The 25,664-nt window shown below is 42.8% G+C and overlaps 1 protein-coding gene and 1 pseudogene across 1 annotated transcript in view; one reads left to right on the forward strand and one right to left on the reverse strand.

Moving 5' to 3' along the window:
• The window catches only part of LOC110544316 (activity-dependent neuroprotector homeobox protein 2-like), a 219,711-nt gene that overhangs the window by 157,923 nt on the left and 36,124 nt on the right, over positions 1–25,664 (forward strand).
• The window catches only part of LOC110541286 (stabilin-2-like), a 67,889-nt pseudogene that overhangs the window by 10,595 nt on the left and 31,630 nt on the right, over positions 1–25,664 (reverse strand).

Raw genomic sequence — 25,664 nt, forward strand, 5'->3', positions numbered from 1 at the left:
GAAGGAAGGGACAAAATGCACATCCTCAGAATTGTACAGAGATCATCTCTGACATCCTCTGTCTAGCTCGTTGACCAACATGCAGTTGCTTTTGATTAATGGGAGGCACCAGCAGGGTGCTTGATGCAGGAAGAAAGCAAAGATTTCCTCCCTGCTCCCACATGGGCTGTCACACTCCCTATAGCTCCACATAGCCACTTCAGCTCTCCCTCTCTCACAGGGAACCTTATTCCTCACTCTTAGCCATTTGGTAGTGGATGGGATGGCTGCCTTGGTTGTTTCTCAGCATCAAATATCTGTATCCTTTTTAACTAGCTGGGATAAGTTTTGTTTCCTGCAAGGACTTGAATTAGTTAAGTGCTATTTATTATGGTTTTATTATTTATTTTCTTTCTAGACAGGGTTTTTCTCTGTAGTCCTGGCCATACCAGAACTCACTCTGTAGACATAGAGGAGGCTGACCTAAAACTTAGAGGTCCACCTGTTCCACCATTTCCTGGCTTGTGATGTGCTATTTATTAAGCATCGAAAGTCCAAACACAACATTTCCAAAGGCAGCAAGCTCTACATGTGTCAAAAAGGGAAGTTCCAATTATTTCTATTCTTTCTAGACATAAATAACATACTCTCCAAAGAATTCATCTGGGCATGTAAGAGACATATCTATTCAAAACCACCCTGAACTAAGAAGAGCAGGCAGAGTTTACTAAAGAACCTGGAGGAAATAGTGAATGTTCAAGAGTAGAATTTCTTGGCTGCTAGAAAGTTCTTCTCCCTATTGAAGCACAATTCTTTGGGTTATAACTCAAGTCCACATTTCTAGTTTGTCCCTTAGGAAGGTGAAGAACAAGCTTTTGAACAGCCAGAACAGAAATGGCCATCATTGGGCTGCCCTTATCTCTCTCCAAACTCCTTTCTCTGAACCAACAGAGATTCCTGAGGTAGAAGGCTCTGAAGAGGAGCACATTAAATTATTGTATCCTAATCCCTTCCTCATTTTTGCAGGTCCATGTAAAAGGAACTTTTATTTGTCAGATGTAATTGACTGACATCTGTGGTAATTTGTTATAGAAACACCAAAACTCCCTGCTCACCTGTTGGGAGCCACTGGTTTGCCAGCTTGCTTTGATAGTTAGACCTCAGTGGAAAGACTGCTTTCACCTTGGCCTTCACCTTGACAGAGAGGAGAGGAGGTGTCACCAGGTTCCTTACAAGCTTGTTCCAAATTCCTTAAAAGCTTGTCTGTGTCACCTTGGATTTAAAACTGCTTCAGGGAATTAGTTTTAGAAAAGGACTATATCTGCTACAGAGTGTAGTTTTTTTGTTTGTTTGTTTATCTTACTTTTTTTACTTTTTTAAATTTTTTTATTTATTAAACTTTATTCATTTTGTATCCCCCCATAAGCCTCTCCCTCCTCCCCTCCCGATCCCACCCTCCCTCCCCTTTCTGCATGCATTCCCCTCCCAAGTCCACTGAAAAGGGAGGTCTTCTTCTCCGTCTTTCTGATCTTAGTCTATTAGTTCTCATCAAAAGTGGCTGCATTGTCCTCTTCTGTGACCTGGTAAGAAAGAGGGTAGTTTTTAAAATGAAGTTTGGCATTTCCATGAACCTCTTCTTTTTTAATTGATGTGACTTGTTTTTGCTTTTACCTATAAAAAGTGAACCCTGGAATATACCCAGGCTGCTTCAGTCCTACTGACAGCCCTCTCAAGTCATCCCGTGTGTAGTGTGATTTGTTTTAATTGTTGTAAATTCTCACTCCCCACTCAAGTACTGTCTGACTCTGCTGGCAGGATCCAGCACTCACTTGCTGGGCATCTCCTATAGAAATCCCACCAGAACCTTGTCTCGCAGCTGATAGGACCATGTTGCTGTCTCATGGACATGCACTTTCAGGGGGTGGTTACAGCTTTCTCAAAAATGTGGGCACAGGATGCTGCCTGCTTCCAGTTTCTGCCCAGGCACCCAATTTCCTGAATTTTTAAAGTTCTTTTTTCCTTTTTAGCCCTCTCTTTGTTTCATTGCATCTCTGTGCGGAAGAACTGGGACTATGGGGGTAGAAATGAGAACTCCCGTGAATGTGTACATTCTCCCATTTTTTAACAGTGACCTCAGTATCTTCTACAGCCATGTCATTTACCAGAATCTGTCCCTGAAAGAAGCAGTGGTGTCTTTCTTTCAGATAGTGGTGGAGGGCTTTCCCTGGCAAATGGGCACAGTCACAGCATCTCTAAACCACTCAGCATTATATTACTTGACCTCTGCTTGGAGGGAACATTGCCAGTAGGTGGCTTTCCTTTTGGAAATGATTTTGTCTTGAACTGAATCCTTTCCTGGGCAAGGGCTTCTCTGTTCATGCCAAGGTGGGGCAAGGCCTGCCCACTTCTGCTCCATACACCCATACACCACTTGCTTATTTTACCTCCTAGTTCTCAAAGGAGGATCCTTCTAGGCAATGTATTTATTGTCCTCAGGTTAACTCTGTCCTTAAAAACAAAACAAACGAACAAACAAACAAAAAACTAGGCAGAGTAGCATGCATTTTGGTTCTAATACTGGGAAAGTGAATACATGTAGGTTTCTGATGCTCACCAACAAGACAGCCTAGTTTATTTAATAAACTCCAGGCCAGTGGAGACCTTGTCTTTAAAGGGAGAAAGCCCATAGAATGACACCCAAGTGGCCCTCTGTCCTCCTTGTATACACACATGCACCTGCATACACACAGATATTCACAGAGATGTTACCTGACAAGAAAAAGCTTCAGATCTGTGAGTTAGTGTAGAAGCAAGATAACCTGATAAAGGTGTAAGCATGCATATTAGTCAGTACCAGCCCTCAGTATCTCACTTACATTGTTGGTTATGTTAAACCATATCATCTGGTTTGCCATGCTCCTGATGTGAGGTGTCAAAATGAGAGTGGCCACTTCCAGCTGCAATGAGAAGAGATCAGGGAGTCATCTGCAGCATTGCCCAGAGTCTGCATTTCTCATAGTTCTTGCTGCAAACAAGGTCCTTAACTATTGGTGAAATAATGGGAGCTTTGAGATAATGAGCATATGTCACCTTCAGGATTTCTTTGATAATGATATCACAGATAACAGTTAGAGACTGATAATTGCTAGAGCTAGTGTGTATCACAAATAATTCTGTAGCCCCAACATATTGGAATTGAAGGCCAGAATGTGGTGTTTTAAAAGCAGGTATAAAATAGTAGGTGGAAGAATAGGGCCAACCTTGGTTAATGGGACAATGTGGTATCTGAAGAGTTCCAAAAGTTTCTGATAGCCCTGCAAAGGAAACAATACATTATATCAGTCAAGGAAGGAAACCCTACATGCTCCTTTCTTGACAGCCCTTCACAAGAATGACTTTGGAGTGGTTAATCATAAAAGACAATGAGCCAACTTCTTTGTAGGGAAATTGAAGATAAGAAAAATTCCATGCATAAAGAGCTGACTGTCATCAAATCTCTTGGCTGTTCCAAAAACAAAGCAAGCACATTACATACCAACATCCCTGTGAGTACAGTCTATAATTAGCCCATTTTACATATGATAACACTGAGTATTGAAACACGCCTAAGTCACCCAGCTTCTTCAGCATATGAACCTAATCTCTTATCCACTCTGCTCAACTGTGCACATCTCAGGTTACATGTTGGAGTTTTCATAACACCCATGTATTTATGAGTTTCACTTGCCTCAGAAGTCTACATTTGCTTTTCAGGCCACATACTGATATTTTAGGAGTTTTCAGTTGTGGGAATCACTGAGTCCCTCAAAAGAAGTCACTCATCTCCATACCAAACCATAATTGCACAAGCCTGCCACTACTGCAACTAGAATCCTAAGGCAGAGCTGCAAGCAGGTGTCCTGGAGGGAGCCTGTAACATGGAGGATCATATGGCCACATGGACACATGGCAGAATGTTGGGACCATCATGTTTTCTACTGCATTGACTCAGCTAGGCATAAGTGGCTTAGGTTTTTAGCATCCTTGGACAGACAAAGCACCACAGACCAAGAGCCTAATAAGCAGAAGGTTTTCCTTCCAGCAGACATATTCCTACATTGTCATATCTCAGGCAGAATGACATCTTTGCTGGACCTCATTTCACTCTCACTCTGACTCCTCTTGGCACTTGACCTTGGTCAACATTACCTATAAGTACCATATATCTCAGTTTGTCTGATCCAGTCATAGCTTACACCTGTTGTCTGGCTGCTCTATTCATTCACAAAAGTATGTTGGTATGGATGATAAGGATTCCATAGCTACAAGCTGATAGGGTGATGCACAGAGCTGCATTAGAGTAAGAATGTTGAGCTTTCTGCCAGTTAGCAGCTCCAGAAACAATGCTCTTTGCAGCTCTGGGTGGATCACCATGTGACCTTGAACTAGTCAGCCTCTGGGTCTCTATGCCTCCATATTTCCCAGAAATAAAGACTTACAAGAGAAAAGATAGTTCCTGAATGGCATGATGATGTATGTCAATTTATTTATTTATTTATTTTTTCTTTTTTTTTTTTTTTTTTTTTTTTTTTTTTTTCAATGCAGTTTATTCAGGAACATTGAACAATCCTCCTCGGACCCCGGGGAAAGCCAGCCCACAGCTTAAATAGCCTCTGGGTAGCCAACCCAGGCGTGCCACGGGGGCAATGCAGATAGGTCCACATACATGGAAGCAAGCCAGATCCTCGGCCTTAGCCAAACGTGGAGTTGTTCGTGACAGAGAGCACTCACCATCGGGAAGGTGGAAGGCGGAAACCAGCTCCATCTTTAAGGCATAGCATTCCGCAGCTCTCTACAGTTCCCCCTTTTTGTTTTAGACGCATCAGGCAAGAGTAGAGGTCTGATCTCTGATATTAGAAATAAATTGGGACTTTGTACAGATGTTCATTTAGGTGTCATCCACCCAAAGAGCATCAGACCCGTCCGATACCTTTTTCTCAGAGGCGGGACCTGGGGCATCAACCCGCATGCAATCAGACATGCTCTTCTCTGGGTCCAAAGCAGCTGACCCTGAGTGCAGTGCTTAGCCTCGCATCCTGAGCGTATCATTTTAGCTTTTTATGGTATCCAACCATGCTTGGGGAGAATGTCCTGCTTCAATGGCTGTAAAGGCCTGAGTGATCATGACTGCATCACAGTGTTGTGAGACTCTAATCTTGCATATATACCACAGGCAAACCAAGGAGACCAACACCAGAAGGCCTGCTAACGCTCCCATGCCCACCCATTCCTTCAGATGATTCATGTCTGCAGCAATCCATGTTGATAATCCTGTGGCTAGTCCTGCATCCACTCCGGTAGAATTTACTGTGACAATGGCCACTCTCAGCTGCTCCATCGTAGTATCGAATTCACCAGTCCAATTACCTAAAATATAGCTCGACAATTGTTTAGACAGATTTGCAGCACAGGAAAAATTCTCATGTTGTATGCTAGTGACACAAAGTCCAGCATACTTTCATTGACAGCCAGGTTGAGCGATTTGCCATAGGGTATCAATTTGCTCCTGCAAGAGGTCAATCCTCTGATTGAACACCATCAAGCTTCATTTTAATTGAGCATTAATTCCTTTATGTACAACTAAGGCATGAGCTACATTGACTAAATGATTATTCAGGGTCTGAGCAGTCTGCCCAGTATTACTCATGGCTAATGCCCTGGTGGTAGCTCCAACAGCCGTCAATGAGATGGTAGTAACAATGGTGGCTGTAGTTCCAACATCCCTTTTCTGTCTGAAGAGAGTCATAGCGTGAGGGGCATCAATGGGCACAGGCACCCAGTGAGGCATGTGAGTAACCAGGGCATACCTAAATTTACTAGCATTCCAGCATTGGGCAAAAAAGCAAGTATCATTACCACAATTACTTGGCTCTATCTGGCTAATAATGAATAAAAATGGGGGATATAGACAAACAGATATGGGCTTATAGGAAATATTATGAGAAGCCTTAGCCCCTCGCTGCACTGGGTGCCTGTGCCCATTGATGCCCCTCAAACTGGCAAGAAGAATTGAGAAGATGCATCAGTGCCAGCAACCCAAACCAAACACACTCTATTCATTTTCTTTTGGAAGAGGAATGCTGATGGTTTGGAACCAGGGCTTCCAGGAGGCAGGCTCAGGTCACTTTGTCCTCATGGTGGTGAAAAGCCAGCCGGCCTTTATCTTGGGCTTGAAAGCCACCTTATAGTGAGGACAAACTAAGTTCATTATGATTTATGATTAAATACCTGTTTCTTAAGGATTGGGCTATGCCCTACCTGTAATCTTAACTGCAAATGGTTCTATACTGACTGTTCCAGGAAACAGAAACCATGTCTTTGTTTCAAAAGGTTATTATGACCACTTGTTTTTGTGATTATGTCAGTGTTTCAGGAGGTTGTTATGACCATCTTGTTATGCCTATGTTCTGCTTCTGTAACCCTGCCTATTTGCCTGCCAATCCCCTATTTGAAACCCCCTACTTCTGACCTAAGTAAACCCTTATCTCTCTCATGTCCAATGCTGATCTCTTGAACCCCACCTTTAGGGTTAGGCAAGCCTGTGTACACAAAATTTTAAAAAGTGTGGTTTAATTAATTGCTTGCTTTAATTAATTTTACCAAGATGTTTTGGGTCAGTGGTCTTTGTCCTCAGATCTGTGGGTTTAGTAGTGGAGGCTGAGTGATGGTTGCCTTGAAAGCTAACTCAGAGCAGACCCAAAGAGTTCCCTTTCTATAACAGATCCCCCAAACCCTTTTAGCCCAGGTATTACCTTGGTGCTGTCAAGGGAGTGAAATCAGAGAGATTCTGACCTTAATAACCCTGTTGAAGATTTTTCCAAACTTTCCTGTCAAGGTATAGAATGTGTCCGTGTCATTCATTTGTTCCGTGATCATTTGCCCAGCAATGATGTGGAGCTTCACAAAGTACCAAACAGCTTCTTTGTTCATCAAGAGCTCCATTACCTAAGAAAACAGAGCCACCTAGGGTGATGTCTGGAGAAAACAAGTGTTATAATATATTCCAGGACTCATCCATCATCAAAGACTCCCAATCTGGAGTCCTCTGCAGGGTTGTATCTGAATTAGGTGATGTAAGCACAAGCCTTAATAAGAGTGGGAATCTGGAGAGTCTGAGTTGATGCCCAGAGTATCATCCTGGATCTGACATGATATTGATAAAAGGGCAATGTCTGCAAGGGGAGCAAGAGGGTACCAGGCATAGAGGAACTCATACGCACCTGACTTGCCTTACCTGGAGGTTGCTCTCAAGTGTGGGCTCCATCTTGTCAATGACACTATCAAGGATATGTACCAGCCCATTTAAAGCAACTCTGTTCATCTGGATAATTTTCACTGTTTTGCCTTCAAAAAGTTTGAACTTTAATTGGTTGTCCTAAAATACCAAAGAAAGGAAAAAATAATGAATAAAATTAATACTGTGTTCTAGAAAGAACATTTCTGGCATTAGAAAATAAAAGTTTTCTGGCTGTGAGACTTTGGATAAATCACACAATCTTACATGAGGACAAGGTGTCTGCTTGGCCCACATTGCATGATATGGTGATGAATATCACATTCAAATTTTGATTTGGTCAGTGTATGCTCTCCTCCAAAAAGCTACAAGGCCTACTAGGGTTTAACAGTTCAATTGATTGTAAATACATCTCTTGCTTTAATGCAGTGGTTCTCAGTCTGTGATCCAGGACCTGTTCGGGGGTCTAACAACCGTTTCTCAGGGCTCACATATCAGCTTTCCTGCATATCAGATATTTAGATTACACTTCCTAACAATCGCAAAAACTGTTGCTACAGTTATGAAGTAGCAACAAAAGAACTTTGTGGTTTGGGGTCACTACACCATGAAGAACTGTCTTAAGGGGTCACAGCATCAGGACGGTTGAGAACCACTGCTTTAACATATTACACAAAGAAGGTCAACAATACACAAATTATTTTCCTGAGAAACTGGAACTAATTGCTTTTCCTATTATGTTAGTTCTAAGAATTACAGACAATAAATGTAATGAATAAATACACAGATATGTATATATATTCAAGAATATCTACTTCTCAGTCTCAGAGCATCTGCTCGCAGAGACCCACCCCCAAGGACGGTCTCTGAGAAATGGAACTTTGGATAAGACCCACATCTGCCAAGGCCAGGAAGCAGAATTCCAAATACCAGACTCCTTCAATAGTCAACAATCAACAGATATAGTTTTAGTGTGCTCTCTACAAACTTTATATATTATATATTAAAGGGGAGGAGTCTCTTTCAAAAAATTTCTAGGATATAGGCTGGTGACATTTTTTTTTTTCACAGCAGAATAGACACAGGACATCTGTAGGTCACCAGTACACAGACTATTCTCTGGTGTTTGAATGGCAATGGTGTTCCAGTTTGAAGGATACTGCCACATACTGGATTTTTTCATAAGGTGGAAAAAACGTCACCTGAGAACATCTTGGGTGAAGGAGAGCTAATGCAATTTGTAACAAACAAAAGAGGCAACAACAATGACAACAACAAACAGCTTGTGGAGCAAGGAAATCCAACAACAAATCATATGTTATTATGAATGTGATTAAAGAATTTGAACAGATTCCATCCCAAGCACTCAGAAGAATTCTGAAGCTTTGGTTATGGTTTTGTCAAGAAAGATACAGATGTAAAAAAGTTGTGGTTAAAACATCATGGTTAGGAAAGGCTTCCAGCCATGTGGCTCATTAGATCTTATATGGAGGAACAGAGGCAGTTGTGTGGGTCTGTGGACATAAAGCCAGGATTGCACTGGAGAGTCCAAGATGTTAGAGATGCCAGAGCCCAGGGATGCCTGTAAAGGAGAACTGCAGACCTGAAATGGAATCAGTATAAGAAAGAGAAGTGTGCTGACTTCAACAATGATATAAGGAATTGGAAATTGGAAGAGTTTCTCTATGCCAGGAGTTTGAATTTGCTGGTATTTCCATACTTTGCCCCCTTTTCTCCCTTTGTGTGTTGGGAGTAATGTAACTTGCTTTGTGATTTTACAGGGGGTTTCAGATAAGCAATTTCCTTGTGACTCAGAAGAGCCTTTGGACTTTTAAACTGTCAAGGACTGTGAAGATTTCAGGGACTTTTGAAGTTGTATTGAATATGTTTTGCCTTATGATAGGATTACAAGCCTGTTGGGGGCCAGGGAGTGGAATGTGATCCTCATTGGTTCATATGTTTGAATGTTTGGTTCCCAGTTGATAGACCTGTTTAGGAAAGTTGGAGGAAGTGTGTCAGTGGAGTGAACCTTGAGGTATTAAAAGCTTATGCCAAACCCAGTCTCTCTCTCTTTCTCTGCTGCCTGAGAGTCAAGATGAAAGAAAGCTCTTAGCTACTGCTCCATCACCGTCCCTGCCTGCCACCATGCTTTCTGTCAAGATGGCCACTATAAGCTGCCTATGTCTTCACAGCAATAAAACAATAAATGAGACATCCACCATCCTTATCTTGAGTGTGATAAATGTTTCTCACTTTAAACAAGGTATTACCTACTAAGGCCTTTATATTGGCAGCTTAGGTGGGGTCATCTTAGATACTCACATCAATTACTTTTAGTCCGTTGTCTGAGGGCAGCAGAACAGTGAAGGGTCCCAGGTTGCTCAGTGGCAAGGAATAAGTTTTGTCTTAAGAGTCCAAACACAGGAAGAAAGAAAATGTTATGGTGAAAGGTGCATGGGTTTTTAGACTGCTCAGGGGGTCTTGAGTCAGCACTAGTCCCTGCATGCCTTCTACCTTCCCTTTCCTCTGTGCTGTTCCTGGTAATCTGGGGCACTCTAAGAGTATATGGTACTGTGATGTGCAAGCCTGGCATCTTCCCATTACTCTCTAGGAGTTTTCCAGGAGACCTATCTGGGGCTTTCTAAGTGCTCTGTTCTTAAAGGCAAGGTGTGACAAGGCCATCTGGCAGTCCCACAGTCCCTGATCAAGTGCCTGGCTTGCTGAGCTGTTTCATCTCTACATGTAGAGATGTGAGTTCCACCCACAGACAGCTGAGAGGAGTCCATGATAGACCAACTGTTCCATTTGTGCCCTCTTGACAAGCAGAATATTTGAACAAAGGACCCCACATTTGCATTCTGCCCTGGACTTTGCAAGTTATGTAGTCTGCTGGTTTCCATTACACACAGGATGCCAGGAGGTTAGGACAGGAACATGTGTGCAAACGTGTGTGTGTCTGTGTGTGTGTGTGTGTGTGTGTGTGTGTGTGTGTGGTCTGTATTTAATAGGACACTTGCACCTCTTCCGTTCTCATTAACCATCCTTACAGTTCTTAGCTGAAGGTTTGTATTAAGGCAAGACTGTCCTCACACCCAAGCCATGTGTTTAATGCTTGATTTTCCCCAGGAGGTCTTGGAAAGAGTGGAGCATCACACAGAAACTAAAGTTATTCAGAGAGCACAGCATTGGCCTACAAGGACACTGACTTTTTCTCTGTGTTCTTTCAGAGATTGTTTTAGCTTACTTGGCCAATTATAACACAAATGCTGATATGTTAAGGTTTCTCTCTGGTCAGGTCTGTGCTCTATCTATCTATCTATCTATCTATCTATCTATCTATCTATCTATCATTGATTATCATGTTTGGGTGAGGTGTTACCCAGTGCTCTGATCAGCTACAATATTTTGTCCTTCATGGGCTGTTGGGTGACAGTTTGTAAAGGCATTTGGAAACAAATGAGCATGTTTTGTTATCACACACTGCCTCAGGCCCAGAGAAAATCTTTTACTATGACAGGTTAATTAGTAGCTTATAGCTAACAGTATACACAAGCAGGTTTGGTCCAATATTCAAATGACACCTTCCCTGCTGGGCATGGCTACCACCATGTGGCTGTCAGGATTCTCAATTTTCAGCATTCTCTGCAACGTTTATTCCTCCTTGAAAAACACAAGAAGTTTGGGGGAAAAGGGACAATCTTTTACATCAGTGGCTGTCTCTATTGCTCTCATAGCTAGTCTGTTAATCTATGTGGATATCATGACCTTATCCTCAGCTCCCTTCCTGCTAGTCTTTGCACTGTCAGTCTGCCTGTCAAACAACCCTCTCCTTGGAAACAGCTCTTCTGCCCCCCCTATCACCCAAGTGGCCTATCCCCACAAGGACTAGTCCAAGTACACCAGCCTTACCTGCCCTCTTGTGCCTACTTGTACCTTGCAGATGCCCTGGCCTGGAAGAGTGCTGCCCTCAAGGAAGAAATTGCATACCCAGGATGGAGATGAAAGAGGTCAGCCTTCCTTGCCACATTCTTCTGGATTCAGTATTGAAGTCCCTTGTTTCTCCATGCTGTTTCCAAAGCAGGTTAGGACTTCACCCAACTAACTTTTCTGGCAAATGCATCTATAGAGAGGGTAAATCACATTCTAAGGGCCTTGAAGTGATCTTGAGTTGAGAGTATGCACCTCAAGTCTTCATTTCACAGTTGAAGAGAACAATAAAAAGAACAGGGTTGGAGAAGCAGAGACTCAGTGCTCCATCAAGCTACGATCCTGGCTGCTCTCATTGCCTTTTTAGATGGTTTTATATAATATAATGTGTGCACTTACGAACACTAGATAGCTTTGTGCATTCTCTAGAAGTAATTTCCACAGTGTGGTCCAAATAGCATCCATGTCAGAATCACCTGTAATGTTTGCTACAAATGTAGACTCAAGAATAAGCTGCCCATGGCCAAGGTCAGCTGTTGAATCACCATGGAGACAACTCTATGGACATTCCTGGGTAAGGGTCTCTAGATTAAACTAACTGAGAAGGGAAAACCCACTTTAACTGTGGTTGGCACCATTCACGGGAGTAGGATTCTGGGGTAAACAAAATGAAGAAGGGAGTGGGCAAAAACAAGGGATCATCACTCTCTCTGCTTCCTGTACCAAGTGTTCATCACACTCTCTCTCTCTGCATCCTGCACACAAGCAATTGTCACTCTGTTCCCTGACATGCAGGTGCAGCTGCCTCTAAGGCTCCTAGTTTTGTGACTTCTTCACCATGATGGAAGATTCCTCCAAACTGTGCGCCCAAGTGCTCCCTCCTTCCTTAAGCTGCTTTTGTAAGACTATTTTGTCACAGTAACAGAAAAAGAAGCAAACACACTACAAAGGCATCCTGCAGGACAGTAAGACTCAGAACCATCCACATATACTAAGTGGCCCCTGCTTTCTTCCTTCCCAGCAGAGGTTTCTCCTTCCTCAGGGAAGCCTTCTCAAAAATTTGCCTCAATAGTCCCACAATAAAAAGAGGTAAAGATGTGCTAGCCGAGCCTGGCTACAGTCTGAAAACAAGCTCTCGAGGCCCTGGTGGGAAGGCATCAACTGACAGCATTTGGCACTCTCAGTGTATTATCAATGTGCCTTGGCTAATTTCACACTACTAACATGTTGTCAACAAACCTGGGAAATTCCTGAAAATTTAACCCTCAGCTCTGAATGAGGAAACGCTGACCGCTGTTTTCAGAAAGTTCACAGTGAAAACTGAGAAAGCATGTAGGATGGTGACTCTGACTAGGAGCCAAACAGGAGGATGGAAACAATCTTCCAGAGAGAAAGTCTAGGGGAGCTGCAGAGATACTGGTCGGTTCCCACCACAGCATAGACAAGATGTGTTAGGGCTATATTCCAGATTAAACTATTCTCTCATGAACCCAGCTGCAAATAAATGTCATCTCTTGGAAAACAGATCTATTTTCAAATCAGTGGGGCAAACCTCTCAGAGCCCTGTTGCCTGGATTGCAGCAGTGACCTTTTTGGGTTTTTTTATTTTTTTTATTTTTATTTTTTGTTGGACATTTTTGTAATTTTTTCATATTAGATTCAGTTTGTTAACTTTGTATCCCTGCTGTACTTCCCTCTCTCATTTAATCCCAATCCCACCCTGCCTCCATCATCTCCACCCTGCCCATTTCCGGGCCCACTGGTCCTCCCCTTTCATCTGACCCCGGTTTATCAGGTATCTTCAGGACTGGCTGCAAAGTCCTCCTCTGTGGTCTAGCAGACCTGCTCCTCTCTTGGGAGGTGGAGAGGTCCAAGAGCCCACCACTGAGTTCATGTCAGTGTCAGAAACAGTCCCTATTCCTCTTATTAGGGTACCCACTTGAGTACTGTGCTACTATGGGATACATCCAAGTAGAGGTTGTAGGTTATACCCCTACATGGTCCTTGGTTGGAGAAAGAGTCTCATAAAAGATCCCTGTTTCCAGATATATTTGGTCCTTGTGGAGTTCCTTCCTCTCCAGGTCATATTAACTCCTTCTTTGTTAAGGTTCCTTGCACTCTGCTGAAATTTGGTTATGAGTCTTAGTATCTGCTTTGATACACTGCTAGGTGGGGTCTTTCAAAGGCCCTTTGTGGTAGGCTCCTGTCCTGTTACTTGTTTTCTTACATCCAATGCCATTGCTGTTCTGTTCTCCCATCCACCCTTTGTTGAACCTCAAAGTGACTTCCTCAGAAGAGAAACCTGATACCAGTATGTTTCAACCCTTCTGACCCTTTTTTTTTAAAGACTCATTACTATTTTATTTGTAAAATAAATTCACATGGCTTAAATGATCATTCTTTAAAAATTAAAGAAGCATTTGCATTATAACTTATGTTTTAGAAAGTATTGTAATTCTCAATTTTTCTTGTCTTTGTCAAATCTAAAAAAAATTTATTTTTAATATTTTAATTCCCAGACTTAATTTATTCCTTCCTTGCTTCTGTCTGTCCTTTCTTTTTCTTTTTCTTTTTTTTCAATGCAGTTTATTCAGGAACCTTGAACAATCCTCGGACCCTGGGGAAAGCCAGCCCACAGCTTAAATAGCCTCTGGGTAGTCAACCCAGGCGTGCCACATGGGCAATGCAGATAGGTCCACATACATGGAAGCAAGCCAGATCCTCAGCCTTAGCCAAATGTGGACTTGTTCGTGACAGAGAGCACTCACCATCGGGAAGGTGGAAGGCGGAAACCAGCTCCATCTTTAAGGCACAGCATTCCGCAGCTCTCTACAGTTCCCCCATTTTGTTTTCGGTACAAAGTCCCAATTTATTTCTAATATCAGAGATCAGACCTCTACTCTTGACTGATGCATCTAAAACAAAAAAAAGACCCTTTTCTTTTACAGAATAATATACAAGAATTGGGTACCTACTGCCCACCACAAGCCCTGGAAGCATTAAACTGATACACGTTTTAAATAGGATCTCATTATGTTGTCCAGGCTAGACACATACCTCAGCTTTGCAGATTCTGGCATCCAGTTGTACAGCAACAATGCTCTCTTTAAAAACTTTGCTCTAGGTTTCCTCAGTTTTTTCATCTTATTGACAGTTACCTAAGCTCCTCCTTCATTTCTAGACCCATCAGTTCCATTAGCTCACCTGTCTAGGCCCATCATATTTGCACACCATAGATTTCATAGGGCAGTTTCCACAGTTTGTCTGGCAGGGGTCTACTGGCAGACATACCTGACCATCCCCTTGGTAGACTTCTTAGCATGCACAACTATGCCAGTTTGTCCCAGATAGGAAGTGGTTGCGTGAGGGTGGCAGACAATTTTAAACATGGGTTGATAGCTTGAGAGAAGGTGAGACAGAGGTGGTTAGCATTCTCAGAGATGAAGGAGAGAGAAAGGAACCTCCAGGCAGCAGTGGCTCAAATGCATCACAGACATCAACAGTTAGACAGTACACAGAAAGAAAGCATCTTCTTAGGCTGTCTGATCACCCTGCTCTGCCAACACAGATTCACACAGGAAAGACAGAAACTGTAATTGCCTATGAAATCTTTGTATTAGCTAGATAATGGAAGGGGATCTGCCATGATTCCAAGATTTCTAAGCTTTTTACCTGGAGCTTTGAAGCACTGATCTACACAGAAAGGCAAATAGGGTGGGATCCTACTCACCCTTGCAGATTTGGCCATCACCTTCATATTCTGGAGTCCATTTGCATTCAAGTTTGGTTTCATCTTTGCTGGAAGGTGCACATCTGGAGTTTTCTGGACAGAGCAAGGCTGCATACTCTGGGATGGCTACACATGAAGGTTATAGAAACAATCCAGTTAGTAGGATAACTGATTATAAAAGTCTTTTATTAAAAATGTTAAGTCTGCCAGGCAAGGTGGTGCAGGCCTATAATCCCAGTACTCAGGGAGGCAGAGGCAGGGGCAGGGGCAGGGGTAGGTGGATTTCTTTTGAGATTGAGAACAGCCTTGTCTACACAGTGAACAAGGAAAGACAGGGCTATACAGAGAAACCCTGTCTCAAACAAACAAAAAAGCAAACACAAAAAAATCACAAAACAAAAAAAAAAAAATAAGGCTTCTGCCAATAATTATTAAAATGTAGCAAACAAAAAGTGAAAACTGACTTTGATTGATGTTCGTTTCTTTTAGACAGAATCTCTTGTAACTCACTCAGGTTGGCTTCCAACTTGCTATGTAGTCTTATTCCTTGGAAAAAGGGTTTCTCAATGAGCCTGGAGCTAGGTTTGTAGCCTAGTCCCAATAATCCTTTTGCCCCTGGGTCCTACACTGCTGGAGTTCTATGTGCACAAGCCACAGCAGGTTATAGGCATTTGAACTCAGGCCCTCAGTCTTGCTAATCAAGGGCTCTAACTCCCAGAGTCATCTCCCCAGACCTGGAACTTAACTTTTAACAACAACAACCACTAAGAGGACAGCTAGGCAAAGATGCTATGTCATGGAGAAATGTAGTGTGATCTCATATGAAGTCATGAAATAGCCCACGGAGGTAGGGCTTATGGAATCAGACAGGTGCATCTTTCCACTCTCCATGTTTCTCCCAACAACTCAACCCCAAAGTGGCTCTTGGTTTTGATGTGGTCTCCAGCTATGTAGCTTGAGAACCATAATGTTAAATCATTGAAGGTTTGTGTGTGTGCTGTACGGAGCATGTTGGAAGGAGGCTGGTTGAGGTCACAGGGAGGACAGCCCAGCCACCTGGGGTTAGTTTGAGCTTTCAGTTTGCAGGGCTGTGTCCCCTGCAGAGAAGAGAAAGGCTGGTCTATGCACTTACCACTTCCACAGTATACCTGGGGCTTTCAGTAAAATGGGTTTGTCCTGTGTGGAATTCCAAACTCTTCTGACCCTTTATTCAACAGGAGACTAATATTCAGAGCATATATTGAGTGATCCTCATATCCCTGGGTAAATTTGGCCGATTTTTTTTTTAAATACCTTCTTATCTATCCTGTGGAAACTGGTTTGACTTAATGCTGAGGTTGGAGTGGGGATAGGCCAGTGAATGGGGAGGGTGAAAGGATGTTTCTCTAGAGAGAATTAATTTTGTCAGTAGATGGTGTTGGTGGGACAGTGTAGTTGGCAGCAGCTGGGCTGCACACTCAGGGAGATGCCTTTGCTGTTGCTGCTGCTGGGCAGGCCTCAGAAGGATGTCTGCCCAGGGTGTGCACCCAGAGTGCAGCATCCTCATCTGCACAACCAGCTCTTTGTTTAACTCAAACCTGCTCTTCATCTTCTAACTGGATCCAGTGTCATGGACTGTTTAAATGATTTCTCATGGTTGTCAGTGCTTTGACAACTACTTGTATTTGTCAGTTCTATGCCCCTGGGTAAGCCACATAGCTTTGGAGTCCTTCTTTCTGCCCACTTTGGTTGTTAATGAGTTTTTACAAATGAAACCATATTTTGTCTCCTTTATGGACTGTCTTTCTGGGATGCCACTCCTGGCCTTCCAGCTCTCATCATCACCCAGACTCATGCTACCTCCCATTCAGCCTCCCTACACCACAGTTTTGGTCATGTCACACACCTCTTCACCCCTCTTGCCCTTCTCTTCTCTTTAGCTCTTTTACCATGTTTTTCTAATTTGTGTCCTCTCTCACAAAACATTTGGCAACAAATATCCTTGGGCCAAGTCCCAGTAACAAGAGAAGAAGAGAAATATATCCTCTCCTCTCTAGGGCTGGGTAGTGGTGAGGAAGCACACTTAATGCTTGTCACACCTGGGGCCCCAGTAAGCCTAGAAGCACTTGAAGCCTCCATCATGATTGAGGCCACTGCAGCACACACCATGGACACACTGTAGGCAGAGCAGGGGGGAGGGGCGTGTCAACCTCTGATTGGGATTGCTCCTAAAGATATTGGATGGGTAAAAGTCCCAGCAAGTCCATCTGAGACTCACTCCCAGAGAAACTAGTTCACATCACAGTTTCATCCCCCTTCTATCAAAGTTGGGATTTTTCAGTGTGTGAGGTGGACAGTGGTGCCTAGGCTGATAAGTGTGTGAAGTAAGGTAATGGATCTAAAACATGCCTGGCACATAATAGGCACTGGTATTCTTCACCTTTGGATAGCCTGAAAATGGAAATTACCTAGGATCTTCTTAAAAAGAGAAGAATCCCTATTTCCCTCAACTCTGCCCTGTAGCTGGTTGACATCTCTGTTATCAAATCTTCAATCAAGTGGGCAGTGTTATGATTAGAACAAAAAAGGAAACCAATAGGGTCCAGAATGATTATGTCCTATATTCTGGCCAGCATAGATGTTAGATGAAGGGTCTTTGGTATAAATGGTCCATGCTTCAAAACCCATCCCTTACACAGTTTACTTTCAAGCTAGTCAGCAGTATACTGAAGCCAAGACTCCAACAAAGCACGTTGTATGACGTTCTGTTGCTGCTGTAACAAACTGTCCTGAAGAGGAGCCTGGCACAGTCCGAATTCACCTGACAGTTCTGGAGGACAAAAAGTCCCATTAGGTTAAAATCAAAGTTGCTGAAAGGCTGTGGGTTTTTGTTGTTGTTGTTTGTTTGTTTGTTTTGTATTTGTATTTTGTTTTGTTTTCTGGAATCTCTTCTATTACCTTTCCCAGATTCTACACTCATGGCCCCTTTCTGTACTTTCAGGTGATGTTCCAAGATCTTTTCACACAGGTATCTCTATGGTTACCTCCTTTTCCCACTCTGGACCACCTGGGCAATAAGAGCAACCTCTTTATGTCAAAACTACTAGTTAGCAGCCCTCAACCCATCCATGGCCTTAGTTCCCCTGTCATGTAGCTTAACATGCTCACAGGCTCCAGGATTAGGACATGGCTCCTTGGGTGATGGAGCATTGTTCTGCCTTCCATATAAATTTTGATGCATGTGAGTACATTACATATAAGCTCAAAGGAGTCCAAATTATTAAGAGGTACTTGATTAACACAAAATATAAAAACTCAAGGGTTTCTAAGTTTAACGTTTTCTAAATGTCTAAAATTGGACCAAACACTCAGGAGTCTTTGTCTGAATCTCCTTCCTGGGCATCCCATTCATTGTCTCACTGGTCCTGTCCTTGCCCTTTCCAAGCTTTGTCTACACTGTGCAGCAGAATTCTACTGGAGTATCTCCACTGTTGCCAGCCCAAACAGCATCAAATCTTACACATTTGATTTCTAAGTGTACAGGATGACTCATGTACATTCCCTTCCATTCTCATGATTACCCAGCAAACTGCCATGTTCAGAATAGAGTACTAGACAAGTTTCCATCCGCAAAAGCCTCCCAGGGCAAAGGCAGAAGGAAACAGCCATTCACAGTGTAGTGTGATAAATGTTACCACCCAATACAGCATTGGGAACTGCCTAGGGAGAGCAGGGTGGGCACAGGCCTCATGAAAACCACTCCAGGGAGAAGTAGCCCATGTGTCCTGTACTCACACTATGTCCTGAACTCACACCCACACCTCCTATGTGTCTTGCACTCCTGCACCCATGCATTAGCTTCTGGTGTGGTATGTGTAGGTCTTTCAAGGACAGCCTAATTTTGAGGTGCCATCCCAGGAATCCTGAAGTAGAACTGTTGCTGCATTGGCAGGGATGGAAAAGAATATGAAAGAGAGTAAACTCTGCTAACACCCCCACTCTGAGCTTTCAGCTTTCGTAAGGAGTTGCCCAGTTTGAGCTGCCTTGTTATGCTGGCCCTAATAAGCTGATGTATCGATTTCCTTAGTGATTTTTTTTTCCTTCTTGTTCAGTTCTGCTCTGAGGAACATTTCCTCCCTCACCTTACTCAGGCCTGCAAAAGTGCTTGCCTTTACTTGTTGCTTGTGTTCTCTCAGGCATTTTGCTGTGCACTTTTAGGTTTAGTGTAACACAAGGCAGGTAGCATTATTAATCTCAATTTATCAACAGAAAATGTGGGAGATAACTAGCAAATGCTTGGTCAAGGAGATGAAGCATTGAATTTGTCACTGTCATCTTTAAGTCCTGTTTGACTTTTTTTTCTGTTTTAGCAAATCACTTCAAACCCTAAACCTGATTGCAGCTTTTGGAAGGGGAGAACTCTAGAGAAAACTCAAGTTGATTATAGAACTGCCTGGAGTGAGGCTGGATGTGAGCAGAGATGATTCTTCCATCAAAGTTAATGGAAAAGGCTCCAGACAATTCACTCACCCTGATTCTGCCTAGCAGCAGGTATGGCATCTGGTATGAGGTGTGCAAACACAAGTGACTAGGCATATCTCACTTTTGGTAGGTCAGAGAGTGGCAGAGAAGCCAGATCCTGGGGAAAAGGTGGCAACTAGTGTTCTTTGTTTCCACATAGCCAGCAGATGGTAGTGACATGGAGGTGGGATCGAGTACCCACATGCTAACACTTACACACTTGCTGGTAAGTGCTCTATCAGCCTTGTGCTGTTAGCTCCCAGCTCTCTGGAACAGCCTCCCATTGTGTCCCATCCTTCCACTCTGTGCACTGCCTGAGCTGGCAGGCACAGGCAGCCTCTGAAGCCTGTGACACTGAATTTCAGGACCATCAGCCACTGCCAAAATCATGTCCTTGGGAAGGAGAAGTGAGGAGCTGAGGGATTCCCAGACATCCACCTAAACTCCTCCTGTGATTGGTAAAGTGTTCTTAGCAAATGTGAAACTTGGGTGGTGTGATTTTTAAAGTAGCCCAAACCTTGGGCTTTGTGGTCACAGAGATGGTTCAAGGCCACCTGTGACATGCCCAGAGCTTCTCTCTCTCCTGTGGGGCATGCATAGCACAGTGTGATTATTACTCATATTTCCAGTGCTCCAGCAATAGGAGGTAGTCAGCTGTTTGTTACCTAATGCATGCTGCATTCACAGGAAGGCCAGATCAGTGCAGTGCAGGGGCCAAGATCAGACACCTGGTTAATCCTCTAACTCTGTAATAGTCAGAAGGCCTTCTGTCACCTCTGTGTTTCTTTAAAGGATGTTCGTTCAAATTGGTATACTGAGAAACTGAGGAGATTGTGGGTGGTAAACTTTTTGCACACTGCCAGGCACACAGTAGGTTGTCTCCATGAACACATGGATGTGGGTTGATTTTTGGGGGTTACATAGAGAAAGTGAATTTTGCACTGGGCTCTCATTGAGAGCAAGGTACTGAGTAGCTGCAACACTGGCAGCAAAGATGAAAGCCACTGGCTGAACAGCTGACCTAGCTGTCAATCATCCCCAACCAACAAACAGCCTGGCAAAGGAGCATATTTGGCAACAGGGAGAAGTCAGCATTAAAAATAAATGACACCTGATAGAGCTGTCCCTCTTTCAGGAAGGAGTGCCACTTCCTGGGACCAAACCCCAGTGGCTGAGACAACCCCAGCACCCAGTGGGCGCCTGGCTGAAGGAGTTCCTCAGGTGTGTTGTTACCCCCAGGAAGAAGATGTCAATCCTGATTCATAACTCCCATAGAAGTTGAACTTGGTTCCAGACTCAGGCTAATTTGAATTCACTGGTTGCTCTCTTATCTATGATGTGTGAAGATGTTCTGTCCCATAGGAGACTCACTGGACACATTGGGTTCTTTCTATTTAAATTCAGGAGCATACACTAAGAGTTAAAATTTGGCTCCTCAGTTGCTTTAGCTGACTTTTAGGCGATCAGAGTCTGCATGTGGCCTGTGGCTACTAGGCTGGAAAAACACACATATGGAAAGTATCACAGGGAACTCTTTTGAACTCTAATCTAGAACTAGAAGAGCTTTTTGTTGGGGCTCTTTTTAGGCTTAATCCTTTTAACAATTCAGGGCTTTGGGCCAGGAAGATGGCTCAGGAGGTTAAGGTCCAACTGAGTTCAATGCTCAGAACTCAACTCACATGGTGAAAAGAGAACTGAACTCTGCAAATTGCCCCTGACCTCCACATATATCCTGTGACATGCCCATACATAAGCACACAAACTAAAAGTTTACAATGTAATAAGGATAAATAATACATTTCATTTATTTCAATTAATAAATGAAGAAAACTTCATTTATTAAAAACAAGTAGTATCAGAACCATCTTCATCCTTTTTGCCCCTGCTTCTCCCATGGCACAAACAGGAAGCATATCCTTTTTCACTTAGAAATGTCTGGAATTTCCATTATGTTTGTGCTTGTCAGCAATCAAAGCCCAGCATTACAGAGGTTCCCTGGATTACCTTCATACTAACTTCATCTCCACATAACCAGTCTATTTTTCTGGGGTGCTGGGTGCTCGCTTCCTACTTTCCCACTTCAGTATTCATTTAGTTTATCTAACTTAAACCCTAATTGATTGTGCTAGGGAAGGACCTGTGTAGAAGGAGAGACAAAATGGCATTCTAATCACTTTGGATGTGTTTCAGTTGCAATGCAAATGTTAAGAACCTGTGGAGTACTATGACATGGTTTCAATTTTCTTTGCAAGCACACTTATGGAATGATCTTTGTGGAGCAGAGAATGAAAGAATATGTAAACATGAGGAGGAACAAGGAAACAACAATAATGACAGCTAACAGCTACTATGCTGTCTCATGACACACTCCCCAGAGATGGCCATATTACTTGCATTTGCAGGTAAGAAGCTCACAGAGACTATGTTCTATACAGTGCTCTACTTGCTGCAGTGAGCAGCCCTGGAGCAAGAGCCCTAACAGTGTCTAAGCTTCAGCTCTAATCCTTTCATCTGTACCTCCTGAAATTGTGCTTCTGTGCAGGATAATATGACTGGGGTCATTCATTCATTCATTCATCCATATACTTAATTGTTCATTTTGGCTAATGAACAGCTGGGTTTTCTGTGCCGCCCACACAAGAGAAGCTACAAGAGAAAAAAAAAATACAATGGAGTCTTGTCTTCAAGACTTCATGCAACAAGTCCATGCATCATAATGAGAAAGTCTTCTTCTGCTCCAGGTGAAATATATTATGGAACATGCTGAAAACCTTATGGGGTTGAATGTATGTATGTGTTTATAGATTTTTGGGAAATAAAACAAAACACAGTTCTAGATGTATCATATAACCCCAATATAATACTCCTGGGATATTTCCAAAGGACTCCATATCCTACCACAGAGACACTTGCACATCTATGTTTATTGCAGCTTTACTCTCAATAGCAAAGAAAAAAAAAAAAAAACAACCTATATGCCCATCAACTCATGGATGGATAATGAAACTGTGGTGCATGTACAAGTGCCACCTCGCAAACTCAGTACCCCCAAACCTCTGTCCTCACTAAAGCTCCAGTTTCATGTTCTTTGTTACAGTGAGGGAAAGGCAAGCTACTTTGTATTTTAAAACAACACAACCCTATCCATTTCTGGAGGGCAGAAATCTAAAAGCACTTTTAAAAATGACAGTAGCCATCCCTGGGGATTTTAAACTTTTACAGTGCTTTAAATGAACAGAAATCATACCTACCTGATGAACAACTGGGCTCAAAAACATTGTCAGGGGCACGGATTTCACAGGCTGTTCCCCAAAGCCAGCCTGCAAAACACAGGTAGATGACATCACAGGCAAGGTCATACCTGTTGACTCCTATGTTATCCAGAAAGCCTCTGGACAACCAATTTATAGCCTGGCCATTGTGTGCTTCTAAAATCTCCCTTTCCCCTGGGCCTTTCTTTTCTCAGGCCCCTTGAAATCTGTACATGTCATAATGTAAACATTTTGTTGTTTTACATTTATTTTAATTTAATTTATTCATTTTGTATTCAATACATCTTTATTGTTCCAATTCTTCCAGTCCCCATTCCTCAACATTCCCTCTCTCAGATCCACTGTTCCTCTGTTCCCTTTCAGAAAAGACCAGATCACCCTGGGATACAAACCAAACATGACATAATAAGATGCAATAAGACTAGGCACAATCCTCATATCAAGGATGAATGAGGCCGTGCTGGAAAAAAAAAAAAAATTGTCCGAAGAGCAGGCAACAAAGTCACATACACCCTTTATCCAAGTGTTAGAGAGTCCCACAAAACCACCAAGCTAGTTTTTTGTTTTTGTTTTCTTTTTTTTTTTTTTTCCTTCCATTTGCTAAAGGTCTTGACCTTATGGAAGAAAACTGTCAGCCCAATTGTATAGATAGTAAGTGCTGTCATTTATCACACTTTCACCCAAGGACAAAACAAAACCACTTTCACTTCTGTTCAGAAGGCAGCTGAACTCACTCCCCTTTAGAAGAATCTGTGTTCAATTCCTCCACAGTTTGAAATTCACAAGAATCACTTTTGGTTAGCTAAAGAAATTCTTCAATGGCCACATGTCCCTGGTTGGCTCAGGGTTGGGAGCATAGCTCCCAGGCTAATCTAGTAGCAGGGGTGACTGCTACCAGTAACAAGAAGTGACAACTTTAAACTTTAAATGGATTCATAATTTAGATTTACATAAATGACCTCACTTTATACCTTCAAAGAGGCTTATTCCATAGGACTTTCTTCAGAGTTTAGTGGTGTATATATAAGGGTGAAAGGTAATTTTGTTGTACATGGTGAACTCATTTTATTAACACTGTTACTCTTAGAGACTTCTATGACAGATGTTATGAAGGCAGATCAACAGCTAGGAAGGGGGAAGTGGCATTTCAGGAGCAGTTCTCTGAACTTACTTGGCAAGAGCATCTTCTGGTTCCTTCCATGATGTAATTGCAAATTCCCCTGCCACTGCATGGTGAACCTGCTCCTCCTGGGAACTCTGGAATAATTGAACAGACAAGAAAAATCCATCCATTCAAGCCTGATCAAATGCATGCGGTAAGATGCAGTTGGCACCGACAGTGTGCCACTTAGTGGTTAGGTGCCAGGAACAGAAAAAGCAATTGAAGATCCTGTCTGTCTGATCACAAGTTAGAGGCCAACCTGGAACTCCACTCCTAGTGAGTTCAATGCCATAAAATTAAAAGCTGGAGAAGTAGCTTTTTGATGGAGTCCTTGCAGAGTTGGGGGGACTGCTGAGGGACTGAGAATTGGACTTGGGTGCAGCAGGGGTGAGGCTAATATGGCATATGAGGGTCACTTGAGCCATTCCATGATATCTTTAATTTTTAATGATTTTATTTTTTTGCTTTGTGTTTTGCCTACATGTAGATAGGTCTGTGTGAGGGTTAGATCCCCTGGAAATGAAGCCACAGGTAGTTGTGAGGCTCAACTTGGGTGCTCGGTTTGAACCATGGTCTCCAGAAGAACAGCCAGTGCTCTTAACTGCTGAGCCAATTTCCAGATTTCCCCAAACATGTATATATTAAGGTGAACAAAGGAACCCAGATTTCTCCTAGAGCTGGTTGCAAACGAGCAACCACTTTTCTTTTCGGTGAAGCTATGACCAACCTCTATCAGAGGGTTTTCTAGTCACCAAAACATCTACCAAACATTACATGCATGCTAAGGCAGAGGGACACTCACCAAGGAAGCCAGTAAATACCATGCTTCAGCCCAATAGAATATAAACGAGTTGTAAGTGACAGAATGTCTGCTATGTGAATGAGATTGTTTCCTCTCCTCTTATGTGTTGTTTGGTCTATGTGTGTGTGTGTGTGTGTGTGTGTGTGTGTGTGTGCATGTGTTATGTTAACATGGATCTAATGTCAATTTGGGTGAGTTCATACTGTCTGTCCTCAGAAGGGACTGCTAGGCATGTCTAGATGGGACCCTTGTTTGTTCTTCTAAGAGAGTTGCAATAAAAGGCTGACAAGGGCCCCTAGCTTCCCATCTCTCAGTGTGATCCCTTTTTCCCACATGAGTTCCTACCATCTTGCAATACAGCCAAGATGGCCCTCACCAGAGTTGAGCTATGGCTCAACTCTAGAACTGTCAGCTAAAAACTCTTTTTATAAACTTAAACTGCCTCAGGTTATAGTAACAAAACACCTGGCAGCCATAGAGGGACAGGAAATAAAGATTCAGAGCACGGAAACAGTTCTTAGATAAGGTGACTTATAAGCACAGAGAAAGGTTCTTTTCTAAGAGACACTGGTGGCTCTTAGTATGTTGGTCAAAAGACAGAAAACAGAAAAACAGGGGGTTGGTTGGCAATTTGAAGATACTGTGGAATTGACACTTGAGTTGTCCCATTGGACAACATATTTGCAGGTAATTTCCTTCTGCATCCTTCTATTCAAAATATAAGTGGCTGACATATTTGCATTTTTTTTTTCAAGAAAGTGTTTTACTGTGTTGCTCTGGCTGCCCTCCCTCCATGTAGACCCGAATAGCCTTGGGCTTACATAGGTTCCTCTGCCTCCTGAGTGCTGGGATTAAAGGTATGTGTATTTTAAATCCAGTTTTCCACAATAGTGGCATAGCCACTCTTCAAAGCCCTGTAGATGCTCTAGGGCCCTGTTGCATTGTGTTACTGTGATGGACTCTCATTATACAACCAGATAGGGACAGGGTAATGACACAGGTAACATAGAAATTAGCAA

Source organism: Meriones unguiculatus (assembly GCF_030254825.1).
Source record: "Meriones unguiculatus strain TT.TT164.6M chromosome Y unlocalized genomic scaffold, Bangor_MerUng_6.1 ChrY_unordered_Scaffold_32, whole genome shotgun sequence".
In the NCBI taxonomy this organism is placed as follows: Eukaryota; Metazoa; Chordata; class Mammalia; order Rodentia; family Muridae; genus Meriones; species Meriones unguiculatus.